The following is a 25012-nucleotide window of genomic DNA, read 5'->3' as shown; positions in this document are numbered from 1 at the left end:
TTCTCTCTTGTGCGCGTGAATTTACGAGGCGCGAGCGCTCGTGGGAATGCGTGTCCGGATTCGCGTGATTTCCGTTCGCGACGTGCAGGAATCCTGTGGTTCGAAATTCAAGGGCGGGTCCAAGGATGACGAGTTTTCGAAATTATATAAGGGATCGAGAGATTTCGTTCATTTATTTTACGAAATTTAGAATTCAGATTGGACGTACGCTCCGCGCCGTGAGAAGGAGAAGGAATTACGCGTGTTGGGAATTGTTGGCAGGATTAGAAAAAGGATGGAGAGGAAGAGAGAAGAATCGGCAGGAAGGGGAGTTTGGTGAAGGCGGCGCATACCAGTCGCGACAGCGGCTTAATACAAAGGGCCACCGAGATAAAAGAGCGTGGGTAGTTTCTCTTTTGCCCGTCGACTTCATCTTTTCTCGTCGTCTTTTCTCCGTACTTCCCCTTCGCCGTGGCATTTCATTGTTGATCGAACGCGGGAACGGAGAGAAAAAGAGAGAGAGAGAGAGAGAGAGAGAGAAAGGCGAAGGATGGAACGCGCGACACCTAAGCTCGCGCCTGCTCGTTAACCACGCTGTAAATTACATCTTGGAACTATCGTAATGAATCCTCGGATGGATGGATTTCTTCCACCACCGTTTCCTCTTTTACTTATCTCCCCTTTCCCTCCTCGCCTATGAATCGTTGCTCACAGAGCGAAAATCCCCCGGAATCTTCTTCTTCTTCCAAGCCGGTAAAAGCCGCGTGTCATTGCGTATTCAGGATACGGCCCATTGAACCGAGGAATTCGGTGAATGGGGTATGCATCGGCGGCCGCCTCGATCCCTCGCCGGCCAACGACTACACACGCTTCGCTCCGTGGAAACCTCGCTTCGAGAAACGCTATGATTTTGATCTCGCATACTTCGATCCGAGCGAGTGCATTGGGAACAACAAGATATCTCGAACGAAGCGATAAGTAATCGAAAGAAAATTTTTATCCTTTGTTTCGAGAATAATTCATCTCGAAAAGGATCTCGCCCCAAGGGGGAGGGGGGGGGGGAAACAAGAAAAGTCAAACGTTTCCTTTCCGATGATCCACGGATGACTTTCGTACGATAACGGATAGACACAAGGAGGCGAGACGTGTCGATATTCCACGATTCTAGAATAGAATAGTCCACGGCCATACAGATTCCTTCATTAAATTTTTCCATTGAAACGATCGGGCGAGATCATACGAATATTTTCATTAATATCGAAGAGGGATCCTTTGACGAGCCGCTACGTCACGTCCTCGAATCGAAATTTCGTAATTAATAAGGCCGCCAGCCCCTGCTCCCCCTTCCCCACTTCCTTCCCCAAATTCAACGAATCCATTGTCCTATTATCGCGTCCTCACCCGACCGATCGTGCGTTCCCAAAGACCGTGTTGTTCCATTCGTTGACACAGACGTTGCCAACGCCGTTACGATGACAGGCTAGAAACGGCACGCCCACGCGCGGTGACACGAGGTGAATGAAAATGCGAGCGAGCCGCACGTTCCACGCGTCGAAACACACCCCCGCTTCCTTCTTTCTATCCTTTCTTTATTCTTCTCTTTTTCGCGCCCCGTTTCCCTTTCGTCGCAGATCGATTCAACCTGATTCGTCGCCGAGTGATCCGCGATTTACTTTCCAGGACCCGGTTTATGGTGGCTGCCACTCGTCGAACCGCGACTAATTTCACTCACGCTCTCGATACGGCCGTGCCGCAACCGAAAGCCTTCGCGATTTCACCGATACGAGCGCCTGGTAATAACGACGTTTGATGGTCGAGAAAGTGATAGTCGTCGATAGGAAAAGTAATCCTTGCTGTTATTTCTGCTCAGAACAACAGAGTTGACGATCCTTGGTTGAGTTCGAGGTGGGAGAGGATTCGTCGACTATCCTCTTGGAATATTTCTTTTCGATCATTGGTCGTTGATGATAGAAAAAGGAACTAAACTCCGATTGTTGACAATTCTTGAAATGCAGATTATTTCTTAAAGAGAATCGAAGTAAAACTGAGTAGAGTTGATAGAGGGAAAAAAAAGGTAAAGGATTCGTGTGGATCGTTGGAATATTTCTTCTCGATCATTGAGGATTGGAATAATTGAATTCGATAGGAAAAGGAACTAAACTCTGATTGACTGTTGTTTCGAAATATATTTCTCGAATAAAGTGAATAATAGAATTGACGATTCTTGGTTAAGTTCGATAGAAGAAGGTAAAGGATTCGTGTGACAAGTTTTCATATCATTTATTTTAATAATAAAAAAAGTGATGTCGCAACTACCTTTTAAGGTTCAAAAAATATTCAAAAATATTCAATAAAATGTAAAAACCAGAGAATCTTTTCACCCTACTTCTCGCAAACACGAATAAAAATTCAACGTGGAATAAAGAGGATCCCAAGCGAGGATCGGGAGAGGGGAGACAGTTGGAAACCGCAGTTGGAAACAAGAGGCCGATAACGATCTCTCAGAATCTCTCTCTCTCTCTCTCTCTCTCTCTCTCCATGGGATAACAGCTGTTGGCGCGATAATTGCGTCGGCGAGAGAAGTTTCGGTATAAGGTGCAGGTAGATGCAGCCACGGGCCGGCGAAACGGGGTGGCTGGTGGCAGAGGTTCCGTTAGCGGCCGGAGGCTGTGTTCGTTCACCATTACCGTGGAACGCGGAATATGATTACCTTCACCTGGGAACAGACTGTTCCCTCGTATCCCCTCCGGCCTAGCGAACAACCGTGGGCGAAGTTTCCACCGTGTCCCGGTTACCCGTTCCTACTCGACCGTGTACCGTGATTAGCCAAAGCCTGGCCCTGCGCACGATTTCCGACGTTAAGGGGCCGTGAGATCGGGATCATCAGCGGTCGCACCACGAGAATCTACCGATTCCATCACCCATACGTTCCATTGGTTCGAATCGAAAATTTTCCGACACGTAACGTTTCTATCGATTCTATCACGATTCTCTACGAACGATACATTTTTCGCTTCCGAACGAGGGAAATTTCGACGGTGGAAAACTCTAAATCGGACAGATGGTGCTCGAGGCTGATCCTTCCATGCTCGTCGATATCTACTAATTGGAACATTCCCGATGGATTCGAAAGGGGCAAGTTTATTGGAAGGGAAATTCCTCCTTCCTTTTCTCACGTAGGTGGAAACTTGTGGATGGAATCGAGAATAGGCCAATCTCGCGAATAACGGTGGTGTTTCATGGAAAAGCGGTGGTCGAAGCGAATGGTGACACGGCACGATGACACGACGCTCTCTCTCTCTCTCTCGCTTCCGACATGGTAATACCCTGAATGAGCATCGTGCCCGATCGAGCAATGAGTAACGGGCCTGTCCGCCTCTCCTAAAAGGCAGGCTGATCCTTCATCTTGGAGGGACGACACGGGGTTTCGACGACCGAATGCTCGATAATTGACAGGCTTGCTCGCTCGGTTATCTCCACAGTGTTGACCCGACGGTTAACTGGATGCCCTGCTTAAGGATACCACGTGTCCTTGGGAACCTGTTCGCGCATTAATCGAACCTAAGTTATTATTATTCCGTTTCATAAATGGCGATCGCGTCTAAAAATACGACACACGACTCGAGATAACTTTGTGCATGCGCGTTTAATATTTTCGACGACGTCTGAAGAAGAAGAAGAAGAAGAAGACGGGACGGATAAAATAACGAGTTATTTCGAACGAAAATATTCCATTTTTCAGACGCGTCGTTCGTGCATCTTGAACGACAAGATTAAAAAGAAAACCGCTATACACGCTCTCCTCCTTCCCCTCCAATAAAAAGTAATTTTACCACCGGATACCGGACTCCGGCCTAAAGAGAGAAGCAAGGAACGAGACTTGCCGCGGTATCTGATACAAGAATCCTTGGTCGAGACGGTGACCGAGAGAGAAAGAGGGAGAGAAAGAGGGAGAGAGAGAGAGGCTGGAGACCGAATGCAAAAGCGGCTACGTCGTGATCTGCACGTTTCGGTTTATGGGCGCAAACGGGTTCAAAGATCAGGGATCACCGCGCGAAGGTGGACACTCCACCCCGACCCAACCTTGTAAACGACGGTATGCAAATTGCGAGCCACACCGCGTGGATCATTAGCAGTGTGTCCAGACGCCAATGACTCTCAAAAACGCCTTCCTTCCTCGCTTAATAATCCGCGTTATTAATCAACAATTTTACTTTACGTCGTTCAGAGAACGTTCGAAAATTCTGGAAACCCTCTTCTCCCCACCGCAGCACGCTTCCAAGTGGCAGACTGCTGGTCCCTAAAGCATCTCGACAGGTTGAGAGGCGAGTGGCTCGTTACGCCATCATCGAGGCTCGATCTCGACTCGAAAGGAGCGTCCTGTATCGCTCTCTGTTGGATAGAAGGACGCGATGGACAGAGCAAGAAGAATTCGATTTTTCTCGTAACTAAGTGGTGTTTAATTTACACTACTTCGATTTTTGGAATACGCGGAAGAAAAGAAAGAACGAGGGAGCGCGAGACGGTTATATCGCGGGTGATCGAAGGATCTATCGAGTGTTGGTTACGCTTAATGGCCTCCCTAAGTTGAAGCGGTTTTGGCCAGGAGATGGCGAGGCGAGGCCTCTCTTTTTCTCTCTCGAGGGGTTCGATTACGAAGGAGGGCCTGGGCGTTCGCACGAGGGTGCTCGAGCAACAGGTCGTGGCGTCGTGTACACGAGGAGCCTCCTCTCCTCTCTATTTATAGATCTACCTGAGCTAGAATTACGTGGGGTCGAGGATGCACGCCCGACTCCTCGTCTTCACTCCTGAATCCGAACGACGAGCAACGATGGAACGTGCTACGAGCTACCCTCGCCTCGCCCATATTTGGCTCGTTCGCGTCTCACTCGCTGATTCTTAGGAATTCGCCCCATCGTCGCCCGATCGACCGGTTCTGCTTCTTCCTCCCATCTCTCCCTTTTTTTTTCTCTCTTTTTCTTCTCTTCCCCTCGCCTACCTCCCCTCCCCGCATTTCCCCACAAATTTGTCATTAACATCTTCTCGAAAATTTTTCATCCTATCACGTAAGTTTCTTCCGCGTTTCTCTCGAAATTCTTGTCCTTGCCGTTTCGCGTCGCACGGAACTTAGGAAGAGAGGTTTAGAGGTCTTACTTCCAAGTCTCGGTGCGGAAGAAGTTTCGAAAACAAAGAAGAGACGGCTCTGATATAATGATTTTTCGGACTATCGTTTTCGAAACCGTTGGAGCGCGTGGTAAGAGGATCCGCCGAGGGGATCAAACGATCCCCCCCTCCATTTATCTTGCCCATCCCTGCTGCCGCGTCGCGATTGAAACGTCCCCTCCGTGTCGATCGATCGTCGGATCGCCCAGCAGCACGTAATAACGAGTATTACCGCGAGATGCCGGCGATTCCCCTGGTATTATAATATCTCGTCGAAAGATCGGATCGGGGCCCGCAGCCATCCATCCATCTCACTCTCTCTCTCTCTCTCTCCTTCCCCGATCCCTTCGAGAAGGGAACGTTTCAGAGTTGCACGCCAGCTCCTCTTCGTTACCGTAATCTTACTGTTATTATTTAAACCACGGTACATTCATCGCATCGAAGATTATTAAATTTGAGCAATTTGCCGGCGCGTATGCGCTCGCCTCGTGCTAAAATGGGTGCGCGTTATGGGAGGAGAGGAGAGGAGAGGAGAGGATTCATTTTCGTTAAACGAAAGGGAAATTGTTTCGGTTTATGTGCTCGTTCCCTTCGTATCGCGTCGGGGATGAATACGTGAGAGGGAGGGAAGGGGTCGGAGATTATGGAGAAATTGACGAGGAATTTCAACCTAATGGGAGAGATGTTTCTCTTTTCTTCTTCCATAGGAGGGAGAATAAGTTGATGAAACGAGAGTTTGGAACGAGAGAAATTTTAAAGAAAACCTCTCGGATCTTTTCAACATTCGATCGACGATATCTCTTCGATTCGAGAGCAAAACAGATCGAAATCAAAAGGGGAGGGGATACGATTTCCACTTCTCGGCGAGATTCGATTGAATATTCATGACGAGGGGAAGAGAGAGAAAATAAAGCGGCAAGACACAGAGCGAGGAGCGGAAAGTTTTATCGTTTGGCGAGCGTACAATTAAGTTGATATTATTTTATACACAACTTGTAAGTTACTCGCATTCTTCGCATCCTGACTACATCTGTCTTTACGCGTCTGGAAAAAGGTAGTAATAAAAGGTAGTAGAATCCCATCCTCCACGCTTGTCGTCCTCTCCTTCCCTTGCCTTCCTCCTCCTCCTCGCGTTCCAGCGCACCAGCGTGGTAAAATTCACTCGACAGGACGAAGTGAAACAATTTCCGTTTACCACGCGTCTACCGCGATATTCATTCGTGTTATTTTCTCTTTCCGTTCTCTCAGCCCGTTTCTTTTCTTCTCTTCTCTCTCCCTTTCCTCTCTTTTCTTTTCCTCTTCTTTACAGCGGAAGTCGCTCCTTATCTAATTTCACTCTCCACTCCGCTCCCCGGTTCCTTCGCTCTTTCGGCAAAGGCTTCCTGTTTTTTCTTTTTTTTTTCTTTCCTTCTTCTTTTTCTTCTTCCCCTTCTTTTTTTGTACCGTGGCGTTTGTACAATCCGTTAACACCTCGAACGAGGTTCGTTCGTTCCTCTTTTTTTTGTCTCGAGTCTTTTTTGCCTCGTTATCGACGAGGTCCCTTTTGAGTCAGCTTCCTCCTCTTCGTCGCGTTTGTCGTCGCCCATCACCCCGTCGACAAGTTCTTCCACTTCTTTGTCAGTCGACACTGTATATACCGAGGATGGTGGAAAAAGAATTTTGATTTGATGTCGAAAATTAGGAAAAAAAGAAAAGAAAAGAAAAGAAAAGAACTCGTTCGAAGTTTCTCGTGGAAAGTATAAATTTATACAGAGTTGCTTAACGAACGTTTCGCCTCTTCGCGTATTCCGTTACGCGTCATCAACGCAGAATTATCTTATCTCGGCGATTATCCGTAATGCGCGATAAGAAAGATATACATAAATATCAATCCTCCACCGACTTTCCTTTTATTCGTTACATACGTTCCTATCCTCCTACCTATCTGCCATCAAAATTCCAAACACCTTTCTTTCTTTCATTCTCTCTTTCTTCTTCCATCGCCAACACGAGAGTGTAGAAGAGGCGAGAAGAGGAATTTAGAAGCCGCGATAAAGGCGGGGAGGCTCCTTCTTTGTTTGACGAGAGCCTTTTTCCTCAACCGTCCTCTTTCTTCGCGTTCCCATGCGAGATGCCTCTCCGTCCGGGGCAAACTCCGCCGAGTTTCCGCCGCGAGAAGTGGCCAAGTCGTGTAAACACGAACGCGTCGTCTCGTGTATACACCAGCCCCGCCAGGCAATGGAACGACTTCTTCTTCTTCTTCTTCTTCTTCACGGATAATCCGTAAGTGGCAGGGCTCCCCTCTTCCCGTGTTGTTGTTGTTGTTGTTGCTGCTGCCTTCTCGAAAGGGGAGGCGGGGACCCCCTCGCGATTTCTCGCGATGCGCTCCGCTTTATCCGTCCTGTCGTAATTTCAGACGTATTCTCAAAGCCGAGAGGCGATCGCGCCTCTCTCCCTGTAATTTCATCCTTCCCATCCTCGAGCCGTTTCCCGGATGACCGCGATCCAGCTCCTCGTAATTGTAAAATTAATTTCGCCACAAAGTTAAGCGGCGCCCTGTTTGAAAAACAGGTTTCCGTCCCCTTCCCTCCGCTTCTTTCGCAACGATAAAGACATCTTCTCTGGAAGTGAAATTTCTTCTTCTTCTCCCCGAACTTGGACGAAACGAACGGAGTTTGGCGATTCGTTTGGTAATCAAATAGCAACGAACGTTGCGATATATTCGAGACCTGTTTCGGCCTGGAATGAATCGATAGGTTCGTGGAAAGGGACGATTGAAAAATTTTTTCGCGCGAGTTCCCATGTAATGGATCCGGCTGGATTTCGAGGAAAGATTGGTTGACAGACGCTCTACTCTCGCGGGAGTGGCTCCAGCTTTTACCTGGGATCACGGGTAATTTTTCACCCCCTAACGTTTCTCGCGAGAGAGAAAAAAGGGGGTCGTTGTTCGACGTTTCAGTCTCTATGAAAGCGTGAAACGTTCTCCGAGGAAATCAGGGGATCTCTCTCGATGTCATTATCTTCCCCGTGAGTATCCCGGTCACGGATTTATAACGCCGTTTAATAAACGTAACGTTCATCGAGCGTGGAAGGCGAAACGAGCTAATCTCGCGCAATGTTTCACGTTTCCTCCATATCTCGACCGTTCTTTCTCCAGAGCCGACGCCCTCTGCGACGTTATTTAATCGATTAATCCCGTGATCGATCGATCAAGGGGTCGAACAACATACATTCTGAACGAATCTCGCTGGAATCCAGGAGAGAAGAGGAGAGACGCGTTCATTAGCGGCCAGTTACGATCCAGGGAGCGCCGGAAATTGTCCGTTACGAACAGCATCGGTGGTGATTAATTATTATGCAAACTAGCGGTATCCGCGTTTCTCGTCCTTTAAAGATGCCGCTTTGACGCTTTGACGATTAAGAGAAACGGCGCTCGCGATGGATGGACGGATGGAATGCCATTCTGCCGCTTCCTCCATTCGTCGCTCGATACGTTACGGTTATTCGTAGGGAAATGGTGAGGATTAATTCGATGTTCTCGTTCATATATCCTACGATTATACAAGGATACGTTGGAAACGATGGTCGTTCCAGGCATCGGTGGGCGACGATATTTAATGTATACGGAAGAGATTGGACGATCGAGCGAAGCGGAAAAAGAGGAGTTTAAGGGAGTTTTGTCGTCGCCTCGCGCACTTTTTCTTACTCGAGCGAGGGGGCTGGCAAAGCGGAACGCGATATTTCCTTCTCCACGGTATGAAAACGGGCTTTAATGGGACGAGGTAACGATCAGAAGCAATCTTTCCCCGTGACATGCTACTTCGTTCCAAAGCAAACTCGACTCGCTCGCCGAGGATCGTTTCTCCGTATCTTCTCGGCTCTTGGATTCGTTGCGATTCGTATCCTCTCTCTCTCTCTCTCTGTCTCTTCGCCAAAGATTTACGTTGGAAGCTCGCGAACAGGATGACGAGTTCTCGGGATATGTATAGAGAGAGAGACAGACGATTCTTACCGTCGATTGGTCGTTGCCGGGTAGGCGAGTAGAACGGAAGGAGCGTCGAGGGTCTCTCGACGCGTTTCACGAACGTCGAGGCGGAATAATTGAGAATATCTGCCGGGTAAGCAACGCGGAAAAACTCGAAGAGAAATATTTTCCACTTCTGTCTGTTTCTTTTCGACTCGACCATTCCAGACCGCTCGGACGAAGATGTCGATGGACGAAAAGCGAGAAACAGATTACAGGAGGAGGCCTGCCTCGTTTCGAAAGCGATCGATTCGGGGTGCCGAGGCTCGCTCTCCAATTAGAGACACGGCAGAGCTCGATGGAAATATCGGGCGATGCCCGTTCCAAGGCGTCGCGTATCCAAACAACGGGGAATAATTAGAATGATAATGGAGGCGTGTGGAGGTGTATCGCGAAGTGTTTGCACGCCGGGAAACCCTTCGAGTCGATGGATGCATCGCCGTGTTTGCCATCCGTTTACGTGGAAAGCCTGAAATATAGCGTGGAGTTTGCTTTGGCCGCGTTTCGCCGCGGTTCAACCTTCAAGTTCAAGGCGCCCGTGCCACTTAGCGAGACAATGTTGAGGGTAAACAAGGCGGCGTGGGAACGAGAGTCGGCCATCGGTTCCCTCCTCGAAGGGAATCGATCTGGATCCCGACGAGTCAACAATCGAGGAGGAATTCCGCCGAAATAATAATAATAACGAGGTTCCTTCTCCCAACGTTTTCGAAGGTTTATCAGGGGAAGGTATGTTTATACGCAAGAAACGTGGAAGCATTGCTGCTATTCCAAAGCCCCTTTGTTTTTCACCTTACATTCTGTTCAATTTTCCACTATCCGATATTGAAATTAAATTTTAATTAGCGTAAAATCATAGTTAACGAAGAGAGTTAACGGAATCCGTACGGCCGTACGGACAGTCCCCGTTCCCCCCCACCAGACAGATTTGAATAAATAGAATTTCGCTTCAACGATCGTAAATATCCAATAGCATCCCTATCAACGCGATGGTTACCGACGTCGTCACCGACGTTACCGTGTCCCAACGCAATACGATCCGTGAAATGAGTATCGGTATGGACTCGTACAGAGGAACGAATCAGGAAATGACGGGGAAGTTGATCCATCACCTCTCCATCGTCTCCTCTCGCGATTCCCCGTAAGCTCGGGGTGAAGGAACCTTAATGACTGGGGTGGGAAGGAGGGAGGGGCAAGGGAAGGAAAGAAAGATCCTCCTCCCTCTCCTCCTTCTCCCTGGAAACAGGCTACGCGAGCGTACACCTGTGTCGTCGAGGGAGAGAGAGAGAGAGAGAGAGAGAGAGAGAGATGGCCGACCGATCCCTTACCGAGTCACGATGGCCACGGGGGCCTTCTTGAGGAGGAGGTTTTCAGATCAGGGCGACATCCCGGCTAGGAAACCGGTACAAGGAAGCGTGGGGTACGTCGTAGACGAACGTGCACGAGATTTCGCGGAATCGAACGTGAGTTCTTTCCTTCCTTCCTTCCTTCCTTCCTTCCTTTTCCCTTCCCTCCCCTACGCGTGTTCGGCCCGGAATCGAATCGAATCTCGACGCCTATTGTCACGATTCCCGGACACGATTCTCTCCGTTATAAATGGCAAATAGATTCCGCGAAAGAGAGGAGAGGGGTGGGGTGGGAAAATGAAGTTTAACCAACGCGATAAACGCGTTTTAGGTGGGCGAGCGGTCGGCTCGGCACAAAGGAAGAAGGAAGAAGAGGAGAGCGGCGGCTCGAGCACGAGCCAGAACCGCGCGCTCTCTCTCGCCATTGTCCTCCGCCCGTGGCCCAGGTGTTGAACAGCGGCGGTCTCCCCTCGTTGAAAGGCACGCCGCTCCGTGTCATTAATATACGCGCATCCGGCGTATGGAATAATTTTCACCACCGATGCCGACTCTCCGCCGACTCGCCGCCCGAGGAAACGAAAGAACGGAGAGGAGATCGAGACGATCGAACCGTGCCGAACTGGAACGGGAACCTTGTTCCGGTGGCCCTCTATAAATAGAATCCGGCCGAGCTCCGCTTGTGATGATCAATATTCGTGCATCCGGCCGGATATTTCTACTTGTTAGTTTCATAAGATGCATAAATATTTTTTATGGCCGCGGTACAATGAAACAGGGCACGATGTTCCCCTCCTGACTTGCATTCTCACCGAGAAAACGACGGATAATTCGATGGATATATTGAAACGAAACGGACGTAATCCGTTCGATTTTCGAGAAAGCGAAGTGGCAAGGTGTGTGTAAAGGGGGGGCAGACGTCTGGGAGGAGAATAATGGAGAAGATGGACCGCGCACGATCGGAATAATGCCGGTCGGTGTGCGAAGCAAGCGGAGGTGTTGGCGAAGGGAGAGGAGGCAGAGTCGGCTCGTGCACACAGCTCTGCGTGGCTGTCCCCGTGGCCCAGGTGCACAGGGGCCGCCACCTTTTTTTACGAACCTAGCCGACACCAACCACTCTCTCTCTCTCTCTCTGTCTCGAGGCGGCGCAGACGAACGCGGTGTGGCTGACCTGCGAAGATCGACTCGTTTCTCGAGGGAGGGCAAGGCGAAATAACGTCGGCGACGGGTGAACCGGATACGAGAGCTTGCGACCCGACAACAAAGCCACCCAACGTTCGAGTGGCGTGGCCGTTGTGTCTTACCCCGTGTAAGAGGATCCAGATAGCATCTTCCTTGAATCGTGTCTCCTCCTCACCCACCCCCTTCATCGAAGCCCACCTTGATCGGGGACAGGTTCACGCGACGACAGGCCAAAACCTGTCCGACTGTCGTCCGCCTTGGGACGATGATAATCGGCTGCAACCGTGGAGGACACCCACGAAACAACGTTTAGGCGATCGATATAAATGCTATCGCGCTCCTCCTTTCTTGCTTCCCAGGAAGGGTTGTAATACGTTCATCGCGGTTAATTAAGTTTTACCTGCGTCCGAGATACCAACAAGGCTTAATAGCCGAAACCACTCCTCCGATAATAATAACAATAATAATAACGATATCACGCCGAGGTATCGTATCGATGGGAAAATTATTTCTAATTCTACGGCTTCCTCGTGAACCAATCCTTATCGACTCGACCTCTCCCCAATCGCGAGGGAGGGAAAAGGAGGAAAAGTTTCATTTCGATTCATCCCATCGAAACCGGGCGACGCGTGGTTTAATATCGGTTCCCTCTTTCGTCGATTCCGTCGAAGAATGAAGAGCAGGGAGGAGATACTCGGGAGAAAGGTTTCATCCAATCTCCGTTCGAATTAAAAATCTACGAAAAAAAAAAAAAAAAAGATCGAATTGTTGAATTCGATTGCCCAAATTCGCTCTGCTCCTATCTCAGGATACACTCTGTCCAGAAAAGCGGAAGGTAGATTATCCCGCGCGAGCATGGTTGGTAAGGGTTGTCGAGGAGCTGAACGTTATTAATCTCTGGTGCGTTGGTCACGGTTGGCCAACGCCGCGATCGGTCGAGATATCCGGGGCGGAGGTTCCACCGAGGCCTCATTCTTCACGGCCTCCATCGCTTTTGCGTATATGCGAATGCCGGACGATTAACGATCGTACCTCGGTCGCGCTCGTTAAGCGACAGTTTCTTCCCCTCCCTCGAGACGAGAGAAAAGAGAAAAGGAAGAGGAAAGAGGAGGAGGAAGATGAAACTGGTACACCCGAGATCGTCACCGCGAAGGTCGAAGACGAATGATCCGGGTGCCTGGATACATTATCGCCGCGCGAGCAGGCAAAAGAGTCGTGCACGACACTTTCGTAGAATCGTGGATCGAGTACGTGACGACGATGGCGATCTGGAGGAGGTCCTCCTCGAGCCAAGGTCGCGTACGACTAATAATAACTCGTGCAGAAGGTGGGCAGAAATCGATTTCCCCATAGTGGGGGATCACGACTCTGTTTGCGAGTCGAGGATGTGGGTTGATCGTTCCACCTGATAGCTGACAGAGTTGGAGCTTCCCCCCTTTCTCCTCGTTACCTGTCGATATTTCGTCCGGCACGTGGGTTCATGTTCGAGGAGAAGTGACGAATGGTGATGGACGTTGCCTCACAAGCGTCGAATAGGATTGTTTGCCAAAGATTTCGATCGGCCGTCGAAAAGCTTCCTTCTTTTTTCTTTCTTTTTTTTTTTAGGGCGTGGAACTAATGGGTTGGCTAAATCGTTCGATTGTTCCTTCGATCGTGCACGAGTTTAATTTTTGATTCGAACATTTTGCCTCGAATATATCTCAACGTGATATTTTCGGAAGAGACGATTTATATTCGGTCGGACAGAAAATGGAACGTGATCGGGCAACCGTGTACCGATTACGTTGTTACGCAATTTTGCAATTATTGCCCATTGCCAGCGAGTTTTTCTCGTTTTTCTTGGATCGCGGATAATCGTGCGAAAATTCTGGCAACAATCGTAGGAAGTAATGAGTAGGATAATCGAACGAAGAACACGATGTATCACGGGGGGATTTCCTATGTGTCACAATTCCGCTCCATTTTCTCCTCTTCTCGTGGAGGAAAGGATCGTTGAAAATAACGACGAGGGAATTCGACGAGGCGAACGAATGAGAAAAAGAACATTTTCCTTTCTTTTCTAAACCAACTGATCAACCCAATTACTTGCAACGAGTTAAATAAATAATCGAACAAATTAGCTCGATTCGATCGTTTCAATTTCACCCGATTTATATACGTATAGCAAACGATAAAACTTACAGTTACCGATCGAGATCGAGGAGGAAGCGAGCGTATTATCGAAATAAAAGACAGTTGAGGCCGCCCTTTCTTCGAGATCGGTTAATGGCGTTAAAGCAGAAACTAAGCACCGGTTAGAAAATTTACCGTTACCAGAGGGAGGGCCGATTACCATTAGAGATTAGTTCTCGTCTAGAGATCGCGCTTACACCTTCGAGATGCTGCCTTTTCATATCTTTTTTCCTTTTCCTCCTCGTTTCCTCGTTAAACGGCCGACTCGCGTGCGTCACGTCAACGGTAAAGTTGCATCGATTCCACGAGAATTCGTATCTGCCCCACGTCACGATATCACGAAAGAGCACCTTTATAAATAGTTCCTTCCTGCTCCCATCGATCTTTCTCCAGAATTAATCATAAATTCTGCAATCGAGTTTCGGAGAGTTCGAGTTTCTTTTTTTTTTTTTTTTCTTTCTTTCCTCGTCCGCGCGATGATTCCTCGATCTCGGGTTACGAGAAGGCTACCACGAAGTTAAATTACGCGTCTTCCTTCATCTTTCTCTCTTTTCTCCTTCCTTTTTCTAAATCCATATCACTCCGTTAAACCGGTTCCCTCGACCACGCTAAATTCCACGTTCTAACACACTTATTAAATATTCTATTTTAATCGTTATTATTGCTCCGATCGATTCTACTTACTTCTCATTAACGTATTAACGATAAGCAGCGTCCAAATCGATCAAATTATTTTTCCTTCGAATACCTCCGATTTATCATCATTTAACGCAATTTACGAATTTTTACTTTCTTCCCAGCCGCGCGTATCACATTTCTTTCGAACGTTCGACAATGTGCTTTCCGTTCGTCGATGACGTAATAAAGAAGAAAAAAAAACCCAAGACCGATCTCGAGCAAGATTTCCAAGAAAGAAAGAAAGAAAGAAAAAAAGCGAGGACAGAATCCACGGAAATCGAGGAAACGAGCGATAATGTACGAAAGGGGAGAGATTTCTGGTCGATCTGATCTCGTCGTACGCGTGCTCCCTTGATTCGCCGTATAATGTTACGCGCTATTGTACTTAATCCCCGCCACTCTTACGGTACACTCCCTGGAACGGTGTAACTACTTGCAGAGAGTGCACTCTCTTTCATTCCCAACTGTAATAAATAACCCTATAGCCGCTCGATAAACCGAATATGGAAGATTGAATCGCGCGCGTACAGATAGAGGGAGCCGATTCTTAAAAGTCTTTCCAGCCTTTCCTGTCTTCACCGCTTTGTCACACGGCTGTGTATAGTTGTATACTGGAGTGTAACAGGGTTGCGGCTGATTTGGTCTCTGATTTCGTTTCTACATTTTTTTCTAGAATAAGTCTAAGAAAGAATGTTGGCAAGAAAGTTGGTAAAGTAAGATTTTGTCGTAACGATTTCACTCTCTTGAGAACGATTCGAATATGCATAAACGAGGAAGAATGGATCGTCGTTTATCGTATCGTAGAAAGGAAAAATTAATAAATAAATTCGCCGTATTCGATCGCGGACGTAACGTGCAGTAAAAGGACATTTTACCATTTTACGACAAGTTGATCCGATGTTAAACTAGAACGGCAATAACGAAGCGGCAGCTTAATCCCGGTGTAACGAGTTACGCAACTCAAGCGCGGATCGTTTCGTTCGAACAGAGTGCCTAAACACTCACGGAGGGGGCAATTACACGTGTCAGACTCGTCCGAGTGACATTTATAGATAAAACGAAAGGAAAAAAAAAAAAAAAAAAGAAGGAGAAAGAGTGGAGTGGAAAATGATTTTCACTCTCACTTCGAATCGATCTGTTGGAACGTGATCTCGAAGCCTGTCCAAGCCCGTGCGCGGGATGGAATGGATTTGTTAGAGGCCGTTGTACACCTGTTACCGGATTATTTTCGTGAATAAAATGGCGTGCGTCGCGTGCATGCCCGTGCCTCGCCTTCTGTACGTGTCTGTACAGTCGGGAACAAGAACGGTGGCGAGGAAGAAAGAATATATATATATACGCGTCGAGGAGGAGGAAACGAGACGAAAGAAAGAGATGGGAATAGAAGAGAGAGACGGGGATAGGTCACCGACCGGTTGTCACTGACAATTCCACGCAACGTGTGCGATACAGGTATGCCCACATTGTTCGAGGAACTGGGGCAATAGTGCAGGTTCACTAAACCACCACGAACTGGATTCCATCTCCACACCTTTATTTTCGTTTGCCCCGGGACTAAAGGGCTCTGAAGGATTTTTTTTCTAGGCCACCTGTCGCTCGACCGAATTTACCTTCATCGACAAGAGGTCCGCATCGAGGTGATGTTAGGCCATCGAGGAGATATAAATACGTCCCTTTTGTACGTACGTACCAATGAATTACGAATGAAACCTCGAAACTTCGTGTTTCTTATTTTTCTTTTTTTTTGCCTTTTCTTTTCTTTTGTTTCGAGGCGTTTTCGAGAGAAATGAGTCGGTGTGGAGTGATTCAGAGAAGAAACAAACCGGAAAGAATGGCCGATGCAACCTTTTTTCTTCTTTTTTTTTTCCCCAATGAGAAAGCAACGGCGATCGAATCGGTAATCGGTTTTCGAGGTTACGTGTTCGAGGTGACGTAACCCGTGCGTTACGAAATTTTCTAAAGGATTTCGGATATTTCGTGAATTATTGTTATACTGGGACGTTACTTTTGCATAAATTCTTTCGAGTCCCGGCCGTGTACCTTCTTTTTTTTTTTCCAAGGAAGCGATTTATTTTTTTTCCAAGTTATGTAAATTTGGGTTTATTGGCTCTTTGGTGTTCGTTGAACTTCGAAAGGAAAGAAAGCACGTTTTCTGCACGATTTAAGTGGGCAATTTGCATAAATGAAGACCGTGCATGAAAGAAACATGATAAGTTCATTCTCGTCGATTTTTACGTCACCCGGCCTCAATGTCAAGATCGTGGTAACGCGACTTTCAAAACATAACTTGGAAAAAAAAAATCTTGGAACGACTCGCGTTACGCAAGATTGAAAAAAGAAAAAATTAAGTACTAGAGATACTACTATTAAAAATACTATTTATTAAGTTAAAAGACGAGAATATTGGAAACAAAGAATATTGGAAAAAGTCCAATACTCGCCAATGATTCTATCAGAGGCATCGAAAATATCGGGCAAACTGTGGAACTCGAACGAAATCGAGTCCGGCGTCGGTCGATTAACGTTCTAAAAACCGTTCGTGCGCTCGTGCAATACGTGCGACGAGTCCAAAGCTCGGCTTCCCTCGGAGCCGATTCGTGCGCGCATTGAAATTCTCTCGGATCTCGCCGAGGTAGAGTAGCCGATTTTTATCGAGTACACGACCGGTTACCGGGCAGAGCTCATAAACCGCATTCGACATCGAGGCACGGGCATGGCCACGTAAGGAATACGAATATCACAAGGTAAGCCCATTCGTGGTATTTGAATCGGCCAGACAGAAACCGTTCGAAACCCGTTCAGACCGCGGATCCACGAACGGCCGTGAAACCGTGCCGCGTGAATTCCAGCACGGCGGTCGCGTGTCGCCTCCACTCTCGGCTCTCTACCGACATTAATTCGAAATATCTACCGGATTTCAACGATTTCCTTTCTACCGTACATCTGGTCTTCCCGACCATTCGTTTCGATCGATCCATGTTCGAATGTTCGAAAAATAATCCAAACTTAACCTGTATCGAAACCTTTGCGAATGAGGCCATCTGACGGTGAAAAGAGTAACGTGTACTTAGTACGTGCTTAACCTCTTCCCGAGTCGAGAGAACGCGCGTTCGAAGAAGAAAGAAAAATCCTAAATTCGAGGAGTATCGAAGAAAATCATCCACACCGTCGAGGTATTTATACCGATTGATAGTTCGTGTCATTCAATTTTTCGTATACACACGACACGATGATAAACGTTCAAACGAAAACTGTTTGACAGAAACGCCGGCGAAACGGACAATTCTGTAATTGAATTTCTTTGTTCGTCCCCGCTATGGAAAATTCGTTTTCACGATGCTAAAGAAGATTCTTCTCCTCCTCCCTTCCGCCCCACGGAAACACGACGCGAGCAATCCAGGATTGTGACAGAAAGTCGATACCCAGCACGGGACTCCTTTCGTTTTTTCCATGGATGGATGGAGTGACGGCGGACAAACCACGGTACGTAGTCGAACCGTGAAAACGAAAATCGTTGAACTTTTTTGAACGCGCTCCTCCCGAGTCATTGGCCCGAGTCCCCCGCGAATTTCTGATCCCTCCCCGTTCCCCCCTTTGCAGCCTTCATTCTTATTCACGCGCGCGAACCCGAGCGTATCCAAATTCCGCGATAATCGTAGGAGGAAACGGTGCGGCGTGGAAGGAGCGTGTACATCGTTACCGTGGTCTCTTTGAAAGATTCGGCTACGGGGAACAAGGCGTGACGTTGAATTAGCACTTGGTGTACGAGGCACGCGTGCCTTGAATACGAGGTGGTCGCATTGTCGGTACCGCAAGCCCCGTGCGAATAGAATTCGAACGTGATCGGTGTCGATTCCTCGTTTGAAAGAACTTTCTGAACCTCCATTGTTCCTCTGTTTTACGATTCGAAGTCGTTTACCTTATAGCGTTCCCGGGTTTGAGCTCTCGGAATAATCGAAGGGGTATAGACTGACTTAACTTCGGTGTAAGTATTCTTTTTACTCGGTGGTAATGTAGCTGGAATATTCGTCGAGAGGCAAAGAGATTTAACTGTGAATTGTATGGATTTTCTTTGAAAGAAATATCAGGAAGTCGAAGTATCGAACTCTTTGCGGGGAATAAAATTTGAAAAATTTACGAGAGGTTCGTGCTCGATACGTGAAGTAATTTTTTTCTTCTTTCTTCGCATTAGAGAAAGACGTTAACATCTAACGAATATCGATATTTCTCTAGTAATTTCGGTTGTAAAAAAAAAAAAAAAAAAAAAAAAAGAAATGAATCAGTTTGAAAGGAAATGTAAAAATATAAATTTTTAACCGTATAAAATATATAAGAGTTTGAAAAATTGGCGAGAGTTTGGGGGAATTCCGTGGTATCGCTTAAATTTTTCGTACGTTCCGTTTCGTGCGTTTAGGGAGAATGAATAATTGATCGCCTCTTTTGAACACCGCCTTAGCACACGTTGAATACAGGATTTCACGGGCCGATAGGTCGAGTCTTCGTGCTCGATATTTTTAATAGCCCTTTTTCAATAGTGGCCAGGTAGGGGCCAGTGGCCGACCAGCCGTCCAGGTGTTGTTCTTTTTTTGAAACGCTATATACCCAGCTAGCCGATAGGAAGCGCTGCCTCTTTTAATGCTCGATCGCTTCTAAATAGTTTGCCGTTCAAAAGATATAGCCCGACCACCGTTCGTTAAACTCTATAATCCACGTAACCGCAGTGATCGTTTTCGAATTCACTTTTCATTTCACTCCCGTTTCCATTTCCCTTTTTTTCCTTCTTCGAAAGAGGAGAATTTAATCGAGAATCTGCACGGAATGTACGGATAAATGAATCAATAATATTTTTCGAACAATTTTTGTCGGATAAAATCAAAAATCGTCGAATCTTTTAACGAATCTTTTTTCCTTTTTTTTTTTTTTTTTTTTTTAAATTCGATACTCTCAAAATTCTCATCACGTATACGAGATGTATATATATATATCTCTCTCTCTCTGGACATCGAGACAGCATTCCCTTAATGCATAAAAAATTCGATAATTAAATTTCGCTACGCGAAAGAGACGACCGCCGTTCGAAGAACGAGACATTCCAAGAGTCGAAAGGCGGCCTGTCGAAGAGGTTAGATTGTTTTCTTTTTTTTTTTTTTTTTCTTTACCAGACGAAACCGTGGCGCTCCAGTCGCGCACGACCCGAATTCGTGCGGCGCGACCACGATCCTCATCTCTCGGTTTTTACCGTTTCGTGTGGGCCCGATGGCTACGTGATTCGAACGGAGAGGAGAGGAGGAGGTCGAAAATAATGGCGCATGCACGTAACGGAAGATTCGAAGATTCTTCTGCGCGTATACTTTCACCTCGACGATATTTTTCTTTTTTTTCTCTCTCTCTTTTTTTCGATCGATCGATCGGGCAAAATTCGCCGGACTTTTTCTCTCTTCCCTCAATGCTAATCACCCGACTCGTACATGCATCGTTTGTTCGGGAATCAGCGGTTAATTATTCAACAGCGACACAACAACAACAACGGGCAGGCTTGAAATGGCGAAGCGTGTAAAAGTGGCCGGTGTCGTGCCAAGAAGTTGTGCGACATCGTTCGCCGTAGTATACGGTTTGAAAAGCTGAACGGCACTAACGGGCAAACGAAAGAAAGCTGAGCGCGTCTGGAGCTCGAAGCAAAAAGTAACGTTCACCTCTCTGCGAAAGGGGGACGTGAGGCAGACGCGAAGAAAAGAAAAACCGAGAGCCAACTATAGCCCAGCCGGCTATTACCGTCGATAATTAATTCGTGGCACACCTAACTCAAAACCTGCCACGGTTACCTCTTCTCTCTACGAGGGAACGAGAGTTTCATCCTCCCTTACGCCCCTTTCTTCTCTTTCTTACTTATTTCGTACTCCCTCCCCTTTTCGATCGTTATTCGATTCGTCTCACGATATTATTACCGGAGGTATGCGAAATCGGCTTACGTAAAAAAAAAAAAAAAAAAAAGAAACGATCTTTCCTTCTTCTCGTCTTCTTCCGCGATCGATCGCAATTAAGCTCTCTCTCTCTCTCTCTCTCTCTCTCTCCCGTTCGGATCGATTCTCCACGGTTATTGCTCGCGGATCGCGTGTAACGTGGATGGATAGCTTCTTACACACACTCCATTACTCTATTTCGTTTTCGTGGATGCGTTTAGCAAGGCAGGTGAACCCGGTCTGTCTGTTACCGGGCTGGTGCAAGACCAAGAGCCCGGAGGATGGTCTCGGTGATTAACGTTTAGTAATTAGCCGGTCGAGGCGGTGTGCAAAGAGTAATCAGAGGCACGACGACGGATACGCGAATCGCACGCATTGATTCGTGATATCGAGGCAAGTTTTAACTCTTAGCCACCTCGAGTAATATTTAGCGTTTCGATCGATTGGAACAGGTATGAAACACGACCAAGGCACGTATGGTGTACGTACGAGTTTGCGATCTTTTAATTCGCGATCGCCGATTAGATTCGTTTGGAATTTTTTCTTTTTCTTTTTTTTTCACACGAAGAAGGAATGCAAAATCCCGTTGCGATGTTTGATGCGCAATTTAACGCAACGCGATAATCCTACGCAATTTGGCAGGTTTAACGATCGACGCGGTGTCACGAATTGTCGTATGTCGATCGTGCTGCTCGATTCGGATCGCTTTAGACCCGAACGAAATCGTATCCTATAATATTTGCATCGAGTAAAACTTAAAAAAGCTTATATATATATAGATCTGGCAAATGGAAGAGAATGAAAAGTCGAGTGAAAAGCTGGTGTATCGTAAAATGTATATGGTGCACACGGGTAAGTACGATCGGTTATCGAACCCTGGAAAGAGGCTAGGCAGGCTCATGAAAAATTCGTAGCGCGGTGTAAAACCGCTCGCTTCCACGCGATAATTAGCGGATAAAGAGCGCGGTCGCGTAATTAATTGGTCGTCGTTGCTACGCAGAAGCAAAGTTAAATCGTTGATTAGAAAGCCGGCGTTTCCTGGCAAAAGGTGATTCACGGTATGCCAACGGATCGAGAAACGAGCGCACGCTCGCCTACACTCTTGATCACGGTTCATAATGCAATCGTAACTTCTTCAACGTACCTCGACCGTGACCAATTCGCCTTCTCTTTATTCCCCGCAAGAGGGAGCGAATCTCGTTCTCCCCCTGCACGAATACTTCCCGACCGATCCTCGGCCCCATTCTCAGAAATATCGACCAACTTTTCGCCTCCTCGTTTTCGACCCAATTCACGATAAAACTCCGTTCGAATAATAATTCGTCGAAGGACGAGAAGTTATTACTATTGATCGATTTGAAATATCCGGATCGTGTGTTACGGCGTCATTGCATTCGTTAAAATTAAGAAATTACGATTAAACTGGAGTTTCACTTGTTATATTTTCGAGCTCGACTCTTCCTGCTCTGTAACGACACGACGCATCGCACTCTTGCTCCTTCGTCCAGCATCGTCGTCATCGTCCTCGATATCGAAAATATTCGATTTAACGAAGGGGACACGAACGTCGACCGACGGGATACGAAGAAGGATCGTGCGCCGATCCATTAGATTCCCCTCTAGTTTACATTTTTCGTCTCTCGGCCGCGATCCATTATACACCGATCCCTGGAATTTCTTCTGACTCATTATGCCAGGTTCGTCCCACCTTTGCGGACCCTACTTTTATATTCCTTGGGACCTGCCTTCGGGAAAATCGATACCGTTTCGACTCCTCCCCCCTTCCCCGTTTGTCAGGGGGACCGATCGGATCTCCCATTTCGGATACCTACCGATCCATACCCTATCGAATAGTTTGCAAACTCGGATCTTTGAGATATATCTCCCCGGTCAAGGAATTTCTTTCCAAACCCCCAAGTTTTAGAAGTTTCGATAGCGATTTCGATCGCTTCACGACGAATGCTGCGGACTCGACTCGTCGGTCGAGATTCGATCGGTATGCGAAGTATAGTCCGCGAAGTTGGACGAGGAATCTTCGAAATATTCGTTTCGTTTTCGCCGCTGAAGGGTCGGAAAACGGACCGATTTCCAGATTTTCCGTTCGATCGATTCGGTTGTGTGTTACGGATGCGTTACGTCGAGATTCGTCGTTGGTATTCACGCATCGACCGTGTTTGCCTCGGTATTCGGACACGGTTTCTTAATTGTACGAGGTGTTCGTGCACGTACGGCTAGCCTTCACGGCTGCAAGTCGGCACGCATACCTATTGTACCGCCGCGTTGAATTATTTAGGCCCGGGCCCTCTTTGACTCCGTTCCGAACCGGTCCAGCCTCCGACCGCTCACCCACACCTAAAAGGAAAATCTTCCCTTTTAACCGTATCGTATCCCCCGTGGCGAAAAAATTTCCATTCCCGTTACCCAAAATTCATATCCCTTTTGAAAAAGTTTCTTTTCTTTCTTTCTTTTCTTTTCTTTCTAATCCACGGGACGAATTATTTTCCCGTTCGTAAAGTTGTCGCGAGTTGCGTGGAACGCGTAGGTGTACGTAACAGGTGTATTTCGATCGGGCGTCGAGCCGTTACGAAGCGATTTTACACCCGGCGCGGATTTATCGATCCCTTCTGACGACTCACGATCGCGTTTGAAAGCTAAGCGGATCACTTCGCACGTATATAGCGATCGTTCGTATTATCGCTCGACGACAACGAACGATTACTCTTCCAAGACCTCTTATCCCTTGCACGTAACAACCGTATACGTATAATATTCCCTTGTGAGAGCACACTTTCGGATCAACGTATCCCTCTCGCGAGGCGCACATTTTCGTTACTATGTTATTTTTCTCTTTGTCACATCTTTCTTTCTTTCTTTTCGTTTTTCGTTTTTTTTCTTTTCTTTTGTAAAATCCACGAAGACGAAGACGAACGATGGAGCAGGAGAACGATGCGTGGTCCGCGAGTGAGAGCACAGTGCAACAGAATCACTGATCTTGATCACTTATGGTAACACCAGATCGAGGTACAAAGTCGTTACGTACGAAACAGACGTATACAGCGGGAACGCGCTCGACACTAAATACGATTACAATTTCCTTCACCCTTTTCTCCATCGCACACTAACAAACGATCCACACTGTTTTTTTTTTTTTTTTTTTTTTTTTGAGACTTACCTATCCAGGACGGTCGTCAACGACAGACGACCCCGACGATCCTGTCCGGCGACGTGTTCTTCCGGATGGCCGGCTCGATTCGATATCGATAAATTCGTGCAACGATGTCGCGGTATACGGTGGTCTTCCTGGAACTGTTCTTTATCGAATCTCGATGAACCTTCTCGATCACTTCGTATTTACGTGAGAATACGTGCGCGCGTATCAATCAGATCGTCCCGTGAAATGATTTTTCTCCTTTTTCGTCGCTGTTCGTCTCTCTTCGAGAGAAACCACACACCGAAGAGAAAAATCTCTACCTTTTCCTCTCTCGCACCCTCACGATCGTACGAGCGTAGTCGCGAGTCCCCGAGAGCGCGATCTCGTTTTCTTTTCTCTCCCCTGTCTTGCTCCCCTATGTCTCTCTCTTTCTCTCTCTCTCTCTCTCTCTGCGCGTGTGTGCGATATTTTCCTCTTTATCCCTTTTTCTTTCTCCTCTGTCCCCTTCAAAATCACCGCGACACCGCACCGAACAGAAGTGAACTACTCGTGCGCCGCCGGTTCACGGTACCTTAAATACCTTGGCAGCCGCGCCGCCGCCACCGCCGCCGCCACCGCCGCAGCACGCCACCGCCACCACCGCTGTGCGTCGTGCGGCCCCCTACCTCAAACTCGCCCCACGCCGCGCGCGCCGATTGGCGAGGGAGAGGAGACGATGTGTGCCCGCCGGCTACACCGGACCATCCTCTTCTCTTCCTCTCTCTGTGTCCCTTGCTTCCCCGTCTCTCTCTCTCTCTCTCCTCTTTCTTCCTCCCCTCCCTCCTCCTCCTCCTCCCTCCTCCTCCCTCCTCCTCCTCCTCTCCTCTCCTCTTCCTCGCCTCCCCTCTCCGCCCGTGGATACATTTCTCTCTCTCTCTCTCCCTTCTGCTTTCGTTTCTCTCATCTCGTTCGTCTTCTTCTTTCGGCACTCGCCTCTATCCCTTTATTCCTTATTATCTCTCTCTCTCTCTCTCTTTCGATTCTTCGTCTTTCCTTCCAATCGGTTGGCAATGGTCAATCACCGAGCTGCTGTTGGTGCTTGCTGTTGTCGCTCGCGTTTCCTCGCATTTTTCGCGATCTCTCTCTCTCTCTCTCTTTCCTTTTTGTTTCTCCCTCTGCTTTTCCCTTTTATCCGATTCGTGTTTTAGGATTTGTTTCGTTTCGGTTCTCTCTCTCTCTCTCTCTCTTTTTGGCGGAGAGAAGAGATTCGAGGTCGTCATTGTGGTGATGACGCTTTTTTTCCTTTTTTATCGTGTTCGTATTAGGAAAAGGTTGTCGGCGAGAATTCGCGTATTCGAGGCACGCGATGGATCTCTCGTTGGTTTAGATCGTGTCGGTCGCGCGA

General features: G+C 47.5%; 1 protein-coding gene across 2 annotated transcripts in view; it reads right to left on the bottom strand.

Moving 5' to 3' along the window:
• Positions 1-24177, bottom strand: part of LOC100872118 (uncharacterized) — a 48281-nt gene extending 24104 nt beyond the window's left edge. For both annotated transcript variants that reach the window (XM_031920480.2, XM_086909564.1), the window contains exon 1: positions 23650-24177. The gene's annotated coding sequence lies outside the window, so the exon portion shown is untranslated. The remainder of the gene's footprint in view (positions 1-23649) is intronic.
• Between the last annotated feature and the right edge of the window lie 835 nt (positions 24178-25012).

This window comes from Apis florea, unplaced genomic scaffold (genome assembly GCF_048593485.1).
Source record: "Apis florea isolate Af1SG1 unplaced genomic scaffold, ASM4859348v1 contig_3158_pilon, whole genome shotgun sequence".
NCBI lineage: Eukaryota > Metazoa > Arthropoda > Insecta > Hymenoptera > Apidae > Apis > Apis florea.
Note: the sequence above shows the minus strand (reverse complement) of the source record. Positions and strands in the feature narration are given on the sequence as shown.